The sequence below is a fragment of the Phacochoerus africanus genome, chromosome 3, assembly GCF_016906955.1.
Source record: "Phacochoerus africanus isolate WHEZ1 chromosome 3, ROS_Pafr_v1, whole genome shotgun sequence".
Taxonomy (NCBI): Eukaryota; Metazoa; Chordata; class Mammalia; order Artiodactyla; family Suidae; genus Phacochoerus; species Phacochoerus africanus.
The window spans coordinates 4,680,411-4,693,599 of NC_062546.1; the positions used below are offsets into that span (position 1 = coordinate 4,680,411).

At 52.1% G+C, this 13,189-nt stretch overlaps 1 long non-coding RNA gene across 30 annotated transcripts in view; it reads left to right on the top strand.

Annotated features, from left to right (window-relative positions):
• Window positions 1-13,189, top strand: part of LOC125122446 (uncharacterized) — a 79,837-nt gene that overhangs the window by 50,459 nt on the left and 16,189 nt on the right. For 18 of the 30 annotated variants that reach the window (XR_007133814.1, XR_007133790.1, XR_007133813.1 and 15 more), the window contains 3 exons: window positions 5,550-5,646; window positions 9,400-9,564; window positions 9,870-9,975. The exons of 1 other annotated variant lie outside the window; for it this stretch is intronic. This is a non-coding gene — a long non-coding RNA (uncharacterized LOC125122446). Of the gene's footprint in view, window positions 1-4,419; window positions 4,547-5,549; window positions 5,647-9,399; window positions 9,565-9,869; window positions 9,976-10,022; window positions 10,149-13,189 lie in introns of all 30 variants that reach the window. 11 more of the 30 variants (XR_007133794.1, XR_007133798.1, XR_007133801.1 and 8 more) reach the window with 7 other exon arrangements.

The following is a 13,189-nucleotide window of genomic DNA, read 5'->3' on the forward strand; positions in this document are numbered from 1 at the left end:
TTTTTTTTAGGCGAGGATTGGAGAGTCCGCTAAGCATTCTTTTTGGGTAATTCTTCATTCTGTCTTAGTTTCAAAGTTGTAGAAAAGTTAGAGCAATGGACTCCTGTATACCCTCTATCCTGCTTCTCCAGTGGTCTGTGTTTACCTCTGTTTGTTTTTTTATTGGCTTGTTTACTTCTTATGGCTGCACTCATGGCATATGGACGTTCCCGGGCTGGGGACTGGATCTGAGCCACAGCCGTGGCAATGCTGGATCCTTTAAGCCGTGGCGGCAGGCTGGGGATGGGACCTACGCCTCCGTCGTGACCCCAGCCACCGCAGTTGGAGTCTTACCCCAGTGTGCCACAGCGGGAACTCCTGCCTCTGCTCAATCACATCCTCTCTCTGTTTACACACACACACGTATGTGTGTATGTTTTCCTGAGCCACTTTGAGTAGATGGGAGACCTGTGCCCCTTTCCTCCTAAGTACCTCAGGTTGTATTTCCTACAACAAGGAAATGTTCTCTTAAGCAACCGCAGCGCATTGATCAAATCAGCACATTTGATATAATGCTGACGTCTCATCCACGGCTCCTGTTCAAATGTCGCTTGTCCAGGATCACACATGGTGCTGAATCGTCGCATCTCTTTGGGCTGCTTTAACCTGGCACAGATCTTAAGTCTTTCTCGGAATTTCTTAACATTCACCTCCTGGAAGAGGACAGGCCGGTGCTGTGGTGGACCGTCAGGCTCTGACGTCGGGCAGGGGATCATGCAAGTCTTGTCACGGCAGGTTACTGGTGGCGTTGGCTCTGGTGACGGGGCAGGCAGAGCTGCTGTCTGCGCTGTTTCTGAGCTCTGGGGTCGTGAGGCAGGTGACGTTGCAGCCGCACAAGCGCGCTTTTCATCAGGCTTTCACCCACTCGCCTTGGCGTCCGCCGCCGACTCCTCTTGACCTTCTGGTGTGTTTGCCAGCGTTTTGCGGAGATGCTCACACCGGCATTCAGGAGGATTGCTGGAGGCAGTTTTCTCGTCCGGCTGTGTTTTGCCGGGTGTGAGAACCAGGGTTGTTGGGGCCTCAGAAAATGAGTTGGGAAGTAGTCCCTGATCTTCTGTTTGCGGAAAGATTTTGTTTAAGATTGGTGTTGTTTTCCCCTTAAATAGTTGTTAGAATTCACCGGTAAAACTTCCGGCGCTAGGGCTTTCTTTGTGAGGTGGTTTTTGATAACTGATTCAGCACAGATATTGGACGCTTCAGATTTTGGTGTTTTACCAGTGCCACTGGGTGAGTTAAGTATTTTAGAGGATTTATTCATTTCATCTAAGTTGTTCATTTATTGGAACAAAGTTGCTCCCCGTGTCCCCTTATCCCTCTAGTGCCTGTAAGGTCTGTAGTGTCATCCCTTTCATTTCTGCTGTTGGTAATTTGCCTTCCTCTCTCGCTCTCATTTTTCCCTTTCGTGATCAGTCTTGCTACTGATGTTTGTAAAGAACCGTTTCCCGGCTTTGCTGATTTCTCTGTTGCTTGTTTGCCTTCTCGCTGATTCCTCTCCTTACTCTTTCCTCCCTTCTACTCGCTTGAGTTCCACTTGCCTGTAGTTTTCTTAAGGAGGAATCTTAGTATTTTTCAGCCCACCTTCCTTCCTCCTCTAAGCGTTTAATTGCACATTTAGTGTTTGTGTCTTTGTGATGTGCTGGCTCTGTTCCTAGGAAGCGGCTTTCCTGCTCTCGGGCGGGAGGGATCCGCAGCTCGTGGTCTTCTGGGCTGTCACGGGAGCCCCTCTGGCCCTCTTGGCTTCCTCTCTGTCAGCCTGTACTCGTTTACCTCTCTTTACCCAAAACCTTAGGTGTCTTTACGTTTGAAATGTTCCTCCTCTCGTTAGAAGAGAGTTTGGTCTTGCTTTTATGTCCAATCTGATAGTTTCTGCCTTTACCTTTTTGTCTTTTTAGGGCCGAACCCGCGGCCTATGGAAACTCCCGGGCTAGGGGTCCAATCGGAGCTGCAGCTGCTGGCCTACACCACAGCCACAGCAACACAGGATCCGATCTGTGTCTGCGACCCACACCACAGCTCACGGCAACTCTGGATCCTTCACCCACTGAGCGAGGCCAGGGATCGAACCCGTGTCCTTGCGGACACGAGTCGGGTTTGATAACGCTGAGCCACGATGGGAACGCCCCAGTTTCTGCCTTTTAATTGGAGTGTCTAGTCCATGTGTGTTTAATGTAATTATTGATATTTTTGAATTTAATTCTGCCATTTTGTTATTTGAACACCATTTGTCTCATTTGTTCCTCTGTTAATTCTTTCCTGCCTTCTCTTGAGCTAATTGAATATTTCTATGGTGTTGCATTTTAATCCCTCTACTGGGGATTTTCAGAAAATACGGTGTCTTGCAGCAGTGTGGCTCCGCTCAGCCCTCTCCTCCTCTGTACTTTGTTTTCATATACATTGTTATTATGTATATGTAATGTATTCACAAAATTTTTTTAAAATTTAAAATGATATACTATAGAGATTCTGGATTCTGTTTTATTTTTCTAAAATGATTTGTTTTTTTTTTTTTTTTACGTAGCAGGCAGTTGTCTTGTCTGTTTCCTTTGTGGTAAGCAGCAGCTGAAGCCTCTGCTCAGTTGGTTTCATTTCTGGCTGTGGTTTTTCTGCTAGATCCCTGGGGTCTCTCCCTGTGTGTATCGCTTAGCAGTCAGCCAGAGCTCTCAGGAAAACGTAGACCCAGACTTTGGACCTTACTTGCACATTTCTCCCATTGCTGTTCATCTTTTAGGAAAAATGTCCCCTCTGGATCCCACCTTCTGGTTTCTCTCCAGTGTTCTTAAATAGTTGTTTTGTTGTTTCCTTTCAAGATTCTGCAGTTGTCATCTGCAGGAGCGGAAGCCCGACCAGGCGACTGCGTTATTACACGAAGTCCTGACTCTTGCAGAGGTTCTGTTTCTGGGATGGGATTTTCCCCCTGCTCCCTGTCATCACCCGATTTTCCTTTCAGCTCTTGAGCACGTTTATAACAGCTGCTTTCACGGCTGCTAATTCTTTTTTTAGTTAAAATAGAGCTGACTTACAGTGCCGTGCCAGTATCTGCTGTACAGCAAAGTGACCCAGTCGTGCATATATACACAATCCCTTTCTTATGTGACCTTCCATCATCATCTATCCCAAGAGACTGGATATAGTTCCCTGGGCTGCACAGCAGGACCTCCCTGCTTCTCCATCTAAATGCAGTCGTTTCTGTCTACCAACCCCGAACTCCCAGTGCCTCCCACTCCCTTCCCCCCCCGCCTCGGCAACCACAAGGCTGTGAATCTGTTTCTTTTGTAAAGAGGTTCATTTGTGCCATGTTTTAGATTCCACGCAGAAGTGATATCGTATGGTATTTGTCTTTCTCTTTCTGACTTAATTCACTTAGTATGAGAAGCTCTAGTTGCACCCATGTGGCTGTAAATGGCATGATTTTTTTCCTTTTTATGTCTGAGTAGTATTCCACTGTACCTCTATCTTAATCCATGCATTGTCAATGGACACTTGGGTTTTTTCCACATCTTGGCTATTGTGGATAGTGCTGCAGGGAACATAGGGGTGCGTGTATCTTTTTGAAGTACAATGTTTGGTCTGGATGTGTGCCCAAGACTGGGGTGGTTGGATCATGTGGTCGCTCTGTATTCAGTTTTCTGAGGAGCCTCCAGACTGTCCTCCACACAGGGGTCGTACCAACTTGCATTCCCACCACAGTGCAGGAGGGCTCCCTTTTCTCCGCACCCCCTCCAGCACGTGTTGTTTGTAGACTTACTCATCATGGCCATTCTGACCAGTGAGGTGGTGCCTCACTGTAGTTTTGATTTGCATTTCTCTAATAATTAGCGTCTTTGCATGTGCCTGTTGGCCATCCATATGCCTTCTTTGGAGAAATGTCTATTTAGGTTAAAGTCCACTAACTCTAACACCTGGACCTTCTGTGGATTTATTTCCGCTGACTGAGGTTTTTCTTGAGTATGTCGCATTTCCCCCTTTTTCTTCATGTCTGTGGATTTTTATTTATTTTATTTTATTATTATTATTTTTTTGCCTTTTTCTAGGGCTGTACCCGCCGCCTATGGAGGTTCCCAGACTAGGGGTCTAATTGGAGCTGTAGCCGCCGGCCTACGCCAGAGCCACAACAACACGGTATCTGAGCTGTGTCTGCGACCCACACCACAGCTTACGGCAACGCCGGATCCTTAACCCACTGAGGGAGGCCAAGGATCAAACCCGCAACCTCATGGTTCCTAGTCAGATTCCACTGCGCCACATGGGAGCTCCTGTGGATTTTTATTATCTAATGTATCCTCTCGATGGAACATTGCAGAAGCTCTGAAATCGGTGTTTTTCCTCTGCAGAGTGTTGACCTTGTTTTTGTAAACAGTTCAGATTCTTTTTCCTCTGCAGGCTCAGCAGCTAAAAGCACACAGTCCCTTCTGCCTTCAAGCCACTGCGTCTCTCTGAACCTCACCATCTCCCCTGTGCCCGCACGGGGCTGAGGGCAGCTGAGGATTAGAGTGGGATTTAACTGCAGGTGGGGGCTCTCGCTCCTTGGCTCCCTCCCTCCTCCCTTCCCTCCCAGGATTTCCGCCCTCACTTTCCAGCCACCCTGGCCGCCTCGGGCTCTGTCCCCTGACTTCTCAAGCCAGTGAAACAGTAGCTTTTGCTTGAAGTCCAGCTACCACGCATAACCATGTAGAATGAGGGGCACCCTGGGCAGAAAGGCAGCATCATTGCCTGTGTAGCCAGGGCGGCTCCCCCTCACCAGGGCCTCCTCCCCTTTGGTCCCCGTTAGTGTTTGGTCACTCTCTGGTGATCGCCCGATGCTTTGTGCCGCTGTTACTGTATGTCCCGCCACACCACTGTTTGGCTGTGGAAACATTGCCAACCCTCTTTGAGCATTGTTTTCCTCACCTGGAGAAATGAAGGTAAATAATACATCGTAGGGTTTGGGGAAGGGAAAAGAGGTCATGCTCGTAGGCAGTTCGTTTATGTGCTGGACGTACAGTAGGCACCTGTCAAACGCTAACTCTTGAGCTTTAGACAAACAGAATCTGAGTAAGACTTGAAAAATATCACCCTTCTATTGATATAACTTGACAGAACGCAAAAGAGGGTGGTCTAGGAATTCCCGTCGTGGCTCAGTGGTTAATGAATCCGACTAGGAACCATGAGGTTGCAGGTTCGATCCCTGCCCTTGCTCGGTGGGTTGAGGATCTGGCGTTGCCGTGAGCTGTGGTGTAGGTCGCAGACGCAGCTCGGATCCGGCGTTGCTGTGGCTGTGGTGGAGGCCGGCGGCTACAGCTCCGATTCGATCCCTGGCCTGGGAACCTCCATATGCTGCGGGAGCGGCCCAAGAAATGGCAAAAAGGCAAAAAGGCGAAAAAAAAAAAAAAAAAAAAGAGGGTGTTCTCTGTTTTGGCTTCTTGGGTCTTTAGGCAATTTTTTGCACATTCGTTTTTGGGATCTAGTTCATGATATGTATGACGTCTGGGCTGTGCTCTTTCAAGTGACCCCAGTTTTCTTGGTGTTTGCAGGCTGGCTTCAGTGCTGAGCAAGGGCAGAGCTGAACACCTGCTGCTCCCTCGGTTCTGTGAACTCTGTGCTGATGGGAAGCTCTTTCACGTTCGGAAGGTGGGAACATGCAGTTTCAAAACCAAAAAAATTAAAGGGTTAAAGAATTCTAAATGGAGTCCTTTAGAGTTTCTGGCCTTCCTCAGTAGACGCAGTCTGGAAGAAAAGCGTGGCCAGTTCGGGCATGTGGGGACACACAGCACAGGGTTCCGTGAAAGTAAATGGAGAGACGGGGACCTCTCGGGCTCACGCTTTGACGCCGCTGCCCAGACGTGCGGGCCTTTCATTACGGGGGCCGAGTGGCTCCAATGCCCTCCGCTCTCTGCTGCCCCTTCCATCTGCAGCCCCTGCCCCGACCTCCCCTTTTAGTTGCTTGTCCCTCGGGTGTCAGATTCTTCCTTGGAAGGCCAGCCACCCTCCCTGAGCTGCATCACCTTCCACTCAGCTGTGGCACCATCCTCCTTCCCCGTGCGCCCCCTCATGGTGCAGAGGCAAGGAGCTAGGTCTTGTTTACCATGCAGAGCATATGAAGGGCCTCTTTGGCTCTCTCGCCAACCAAATGCATTATGTATTGAGATAATTAGGAGCCAGAAAGTCCTAGCATGTGGTGCGCTGTTGTAAATCTTCTGTTTGCAATGCCGCGGAGGCACCGGCGTGGTGCTGTGTGGGCGCTGGGCTTCCTACGTGCTTGTTAGCTGCCTGAGTAGAGGAGAAATTGCTCTCAAGGTTCCTGCTCATTAGTTTTCACAATTTGTTAAGACGAAAAGAAATCTGAGAATAACGAGCGTGCCTTTTGCCTTTTTAAGGTGTGCGTGACAAATTTTGGTGGTATTTGTCGCGCTGTTGGACCGGAAGCCACTGAGAAATTTTTGGTATGTGAGGTCTTGTCCACTGTAATTGCTGATGCACTTCTTAGGGCACTTTTGAAATTAGTTGTGAAGTTTCGTGTTTATGAGTCTGCCATTGGAATGGCAGCTCAGCCTCGCATTCATCAATTTCAAATTTCTTGACTCCTGAAGCTAGTGTTTCTCATCAGCATCAGGCCGCCAGTCTGTCTGGGCGGAAGCAGACCCTGTCTGCCTTCCTGTGGACTTTTGCTGTCCCTTCCTCACTGGTCACTCTCCCCTGGTCTCTCCTCACTGTCTAAGCACCTCTCTCAGCCACTTCTCCACTGCTCTTTCTAGAACTCTGCTGTGCCACCTTGCTTCCAGGCTTCAACAGCAGGGGGATGTGTTCTTGTTTACAGATTAAAATCCAGGCCCTCGTCCGCCCCTCTGGCCCCTCCACAAGTCCCTTTCCTGCCTTGCCCCCAGTCTCCTCCCTTGGGTTGGAATCGTGCCCTGACCTCTGGTCATGCATCCAAATCGTTTGGAGGACGAAAGAGGGTGGGGCCTGGGGTTGTGTCTGTGCTAATGCACCTGATGACTCCAGGCACAGCAGGTGGAGAGAACTGCGCCACTGGCCAGCTGGGGGACTCTCCAGCTCTCATGTACCTTCACCCCTGCTTCTTATGCCACCCCCCTCCGCTGCCAGCATCTTCCCTGCCAGAGGGGGTGGAGGTGCTGCTCACACTTCCAGCCAGCTTGCATGCGCCTTTGCCTCTGTCGAGTTCTTTCCCTGTCTAGACTCACCTGCCTACTGTGTCAGAGAGAATTCCCCTCCTCCTCCAGCATTTCATTACGCCCTGCTCAGAGGGCCTCTGTGTCCGTCCCTGCACCTCACCACGGTGTTGCTGTGGGGGAGGCTCCCCCCACCATGTTGTCTTTGGTTCTTCACTGCGTGCCCGGGGCCAGACACCCAGAGAACTGTGCTGCCCAAGCACCTGCCACTGCTACCTGCATAGTTGGAATTTAACCTCAGAGAGTATAATCTCTAAGTGATTTTCAAATTTAAGTACAGAAGCTTATCTTATTCCGTTTGAAGTATGAGCCATTGAACATAGTTCTAACCCCACCTAGTTTTTAATGGGCTGTTGCTTTGAATGCAGTGTCACCCTCTACTTCACGTATCTGAATGAAGAACAGCAGTGACCAGCGTACCAGTCTCTCTGGAGGTGGATATTCCCAGGATCACATATTTCTATCCATGGAGCTGCCTATTTTATGTTAGGATATTAAAACCAAAGCCTTATTTTTAAAGGATAACCGTGAAGGGAGGATGTAATCACGACCTCCATACCGCTATCAAAGGAGCACGGGTCAAGAGCCGAACACACTGAAAAGTGAGGGACCCAGTGAGGGACACAGCTGGTTTAACTAAAGCACCGCACGTCTCAGTCACACCAAGGCGGACGGACGTGAACTTGTGGATGGACTCGAAACTGTCAGCATCCAGGGCAGTGATCAGTTGCACCCGTCTGCACGCAGTGCGCGTTCTGTGGACAGGAGCCCTTGCGTGGCTGCCTTCTGTCACTGAAACACCCCAGTCAAAGATGGTGGTGCCCGGGTGGGCGCACTAGTTGGGGAATCCAGCATTTCAGCGGCAGTAACGATTTTTCTCTGTAGTTCACGTAACAAGCGTCAGCCGTTCAGCCTTTTGGTGGTTTCGCGACCATCTCGTTAAATTGAGCCACGTCATTGTCTAGAATTAAGAGGCAAAGGAAATTACACATCATGATCTCTGTTTGTTGCAGGTGATTCTTTTTTTTTTTTTTTTTTTTTTTAGTACTTTTTAGGCCCACATCCACAGCAGATGGAAGTTCCCGGGCCAGGGGTGGAATTGGAGCTGCAGCTGCCGGCCTGCACCACAGCTCGCGGCAACACCAGATTCTTAACCCGCTGAACGAGGCCAGGTATGGAACCCGCGTCCTCATGGATCGTAGTTGGGATCGGCCCCGCTGCGCCACCATGGGGCCTCCAGACGCTTCCTCTGGGACCCCTCTGTGCTCCCCTTCTCTGTGGCGTTACCTGCTGGCTCTGCTTTGGCGGCGTCACTGGAACAGTGCACCTTCCCCGGGCTGGGGCGAGTCAGAGTGGCCCGCTGTCATCAGCCTTGGTGGCTCCCCGAGCTCTTTGTGCTCTGCTGGGACAGCGTGTGGGGGCTGCAGAGGGCCTGTGCCGAGAGCTTCGTGGCCGTGTCCCACGACGCGTCCTCTGAGGTCCACGGGCCTGCCTCTCGCCGCTCTTCATCCAACGGATCCGCGATGGGTAAATGTGGCCACTCGGCCTCCATGTGGCTTCTGGGAGCGTGCCTGTACCCTGTCTTTTCTGTACCGTGCGGATTGGCATGTTTAGACTGTGAGGGCTGGGTCCCCACAGTCTCAGCGGCCTGGTGCGCAGGAAGTAAGTGACACAGGCCTCAGCATCGCTGGCGAACGCCTCGCCCAGAAATGAGAGCTGAGACGGAGACAGCTGTCACGGAGCCGTTAACTTTTCTCGTTGCGGCTGTAAACTGCCTGTAATGATCAATCCGGTCTGTCGAGGTGCTTCACAGAGTCTGGAATTATTTGATGTGGAATTAATATTCTGGGAGTTCCTTGGTAGCACAGCGGGTTAAAGATCTGCCGTTGTCACTGCTGTGGCTCAGGTCGCTTCTGTGATGCAGATTTGATCCCTGGCCCTGGATCTTGCACATGCCGCGGGCACGGCCAGGAGGAAAAAAAAAAGGATTAATATTCTGGAAGAATCCAAACTGCAAACTCCTTATTTTCTGTTGCAAAGCAGTTTGTTTGGAACTCAGGGACTGCCTCCGAAAGGGTATATCTGCTTAGACATAAGTTGGCCGACAGTGACTTATCTGGTGGTCTGCACCTGTTCAGCCGGGGACCAGACCTGGCCGATACCGCGTCCACCGTGCCGTTCCCTCTGGTTCCAGGTGCTCCAGGCTGCCTTCCAGGCCCGAGGCCCCTTCATCTCCACCTTTGCAAACCCTTCTAGGACTGGCCCTTATATTCGAGGAGACGGCACCCTCCGATTTGGACTCGGGCTTCACCCCCGCGTCCCCCAGCAGGGGCAGCGGTGGCAGCGCGTCCTCAGCCTGGTAAGTTTCGGCCAGGATAATTATCAGGATCCCGTTCCACCTAAAATTCTAGCAATTATCTTGTCTGGAGTTTTCGTAACAGTGACCTTCTGGGCAAGACGGAATATTAGAGCTTTAATTATGTAAAGAAGCAAAAAGTAATTGCAATAATGATTTTGAAACATGACTAGTGGGTTATAAATAATGAAGCTACTGTGTCTCCTAAATTTAGATAAAATATTCATTGAGAGTAGTGATTAAATAACCTATAAAGAAAATTTTCTTTTACTTTTTGATTAATGAAGTTCTTTGGGTAATTTACACAGGGAAAATGTGAGGTCTCCCCAGAAGACTTCTGTGCCATAGGATCTTACGTGCATGGAGAGGTGACATTGCTGAACCACTGTTAGTAGGCCCTACGCTGTGTTCCTAGTAAGTTCTAGTGATTGATCCTGGATTTTTTTTCCCGTCTCTTCTAGGAAGTTGATGCGTACAGTCTAACCAGCCCGTCTGAGGCAGTCGACAAGCATTTCCTCTTTGGTAGTGTAGTTTCGGGGCATGAGAGGCCGTGCCTTACCTCTCAGTTGGTCCAAAGCCCTTGTAAGGTTGGTGCACCCCTCCCCCCTTTCTCCACCAAAGTCACTGACTCCTTGCCGAACGCCAGGCCTACAGGCAACATCTCCCCCATCAAGGCTTCCCAAGTGGTTCACCAAGCCCAGCCCTTTACAGCCTAGGCACCTGTCATCTCCTCATGCCTGCCCCCTGGTGGCGGTCCTGAGGAGCGGAAGTGGGTGAAACCTTGCTGTGGCAGGTGTGCCCGCAGAAGCCGGGGCTCGGGCACCACCCGAGTGTGATGAGGGACCAGCTGACCCTTCCTGTGGCATTGCCAGTGCACAGAATACTCCCTGTAGGGCAGAGGGCACAGACTGGCCTCTCATCCTCTTGCGAGGTTATGATCTTCTGGCTCCGGGAGACGCAGGAGGCTGGGTGGCCAGGCGGAGAGGGGTGGCTGTTCAAGGCTGTGGCGCTCACCTGTTCCCTCTGGACTTCCAGCCCGCTCCATGGCGCTAAAAGCGCGCTTCCTTCAGTGGAGCCCAGCCCCGCGAGGCCAGAGCAGGCAGAGCCGCATCCGCCCGTGGAAGACACATCCTCGGACACCGGCACTTCCCTGTATGTCAGTAGCTCCTCCGGTGGCCGAATAGAAAACCCAGTGGCAGACTCTGTCTTGGCTGGAGCCCAGTTGACCAGGCTCTGCCCAGAGGCCACAAAGCTCCCCAGTGCTGCCTAGCCGCCCCCGTCCGTGGTCGTCCTGGACCAGATCCCCCGGTCCAACTGAGAGTCCTGAGGATGTACTCAGTAATTTCCCTTATGGGCGAGCTCCCCTCCCTGACATCAGCAAGGACTTGGAGCTGCTCCTGAGAGAGGCTGGGCCTGGGCCAGAAGACTGCAGCCCACCAGAGACCGTACAGAGGGGCTGTGTGGCCAAGGGTGAGATTCAGAGGGTCCTTGAGAAGCAGCAGGAGCATATGATGCATGACTCAGAGGTTCGAGGTAGCTGCCATCCACGGTCGTGAAAGAGAAAGTGGGCTGTTTCCAGGTTGTGCGACGCAGGGGCCTCGGTGCGTGTACTTGCTTTTATCAGTGCCTGCACCCACGGTGGGGCGGGGGGTTGCCTGGCCCAGTCCCCCCTCCCCCAGGGGTGCTGCTGTGCAGGTCCCTGGGAGGGTTTGCCTCCTCGCCTTCTAGCCGAGTGCGTCTGAAGTCAGTTCTCCGATGAAAGCGGGTAGTTCTCGGGCGTGTCGGGGGCGGGGGCCAGTCATCAGCTCTTAGACATGGGTCTCTCGCTCTCCGCGTTCCGTTGCCCTTTCTAGTTGGGGACAGAGAAGGGTGCTGCGCCTTTGGGAGCCTGTTCACTCAGCCCTTACCTCCACCTTAAGGTTTTGGCCCTTGTACAGCCAGGAAAAGTACAACTTCTTCTTTGGGGTATTTTTCATCTTGTGACGAGTGTTCCCACTGAGCGTCTGATCTGGGAGCCAGGGCTGCAATCCGTACATCCATCATCACGCCTCTTCTCTCTCCACACACGGCTCTAGTTGTTTTCTTCCCTGAGTTGGGGAAATTGGAAAAAAGCAGCACTTGCTGCTGTTGCTGGGCAAAGATCTGTGACGCTTTCGGGAAAGGAAATGCGAAAATCCAGTTAGTCCTGTGATTATTCTTTGCCTTTAAATGTATCAAGGAAATTAAGTCAGTGTGTGCTGAAGGGACGAGCACATGTAACGTATCGCTTCTAATAGTTTTCGACAAAGGGATGTTTTTGGAAAACGCATCTCTACAGCTGCAGTAATTTCAGTGCCTGGACGTGGGCTGTGTGCTGGGGCCGTAAATGACGGCCGTGTGAGGCCCATGCGGTCTGATGGAGGGGATTGTGGAAACAGCCACGCAGTGTAGGGAGTGGCCGGGGCTGGGGTGGGGGTGGGCGTGGGCCGGCCACACTGGGGGAGCCCGCTCCTGGGGGCAGAGGAGGCATCTGGGGGAAGACCACCCCACTGGACATGGGCTTCAGGCCACAGCCTGGACTCCATCGTCTGGAGAAGCGGAGGGAGGCGTGTCAGAGGTTTCTTCCAATTTCCTGAAAGGGTTGTTTGTAAGATGCCCACATACATTTAATTTCTTTGTAAGAGAGGACCCGCAGCTTTCGTCAGAGCTCAAAGGGGTCTGGGACCTCCCAAGATTCTAAAATACTCTGCACATTGGGTCTTTGTGAACGGACAGTGGCTGGAAGCGTCACTCAGACCACAGGAAAGGGTCTCGTGTGCTGCCCCGAGGAGGTGGCACCTTGGCCCGGGCCCTGCGTGAGGCTGTGACGAGCTCTCCACGTTTTAATGAATCTTGTAGAATTCAACTATAGTAGGAAACGGAGCGCGGGCAGGATTCTGTGTCGGGTGTTTGGAGGTTGGGGATGTGGAAAGGCGGGTTTGTTTGCACAGAAAGGCGTGCGAAAGACGGCAGCTTTGCTGTTGGTCGTGCGGTGGGCAGAAGCCTGGGTGGCCCTTGGGGCTGGCTGAGCGGGATCCGTCCCCGTCCGCGTGGACGTAGATGGATTGATGCCAGCGCACGGGGGCGTGCAGGTGCATGTGGCAGGGAAAGCTGGGCCTCGCCCACGGCGGTGTTCAGCCGCCTCGTGTTGTCCTTCTGTGGAGGACGGTGGAACTGAGCTCTGATTTGCCTCATTGAGGCTTTTTGAGCTCAGATTTGATGCTCTGCGCATGGCTGGCATTTAGTTGAACTAGTTAAAGTTAATGGCTGCAAACATCACCGCCTCGGTGAGAGCTCATTTGGAGGGACCGATGAGGCAGGGAGCGGGTTTGCGCGTCCATAGCCAGCCTGCCTCGTGGTGAAGCGAATCCCCACGCGCCGAAGTTGTTAAAGGCCTCGAAACTTCTCTTCCTGCAGCTCAAGTTCAGGTATTACCCGCTGCCCCGAGAGCCACACAGCTTGACTCTGTGCGGGAGCCGGAGCGCCAGCCGGCAGGGGGACCAAATAGAGTGTCCGTCGCCGACCCCAGCCCTGCCCCCCGCCCGGCCGCTGCCCAGGTCGGCTTCTTGGTGGCACAGCCGGGCCTCTGAGGCCGGGCGATTACAGATCG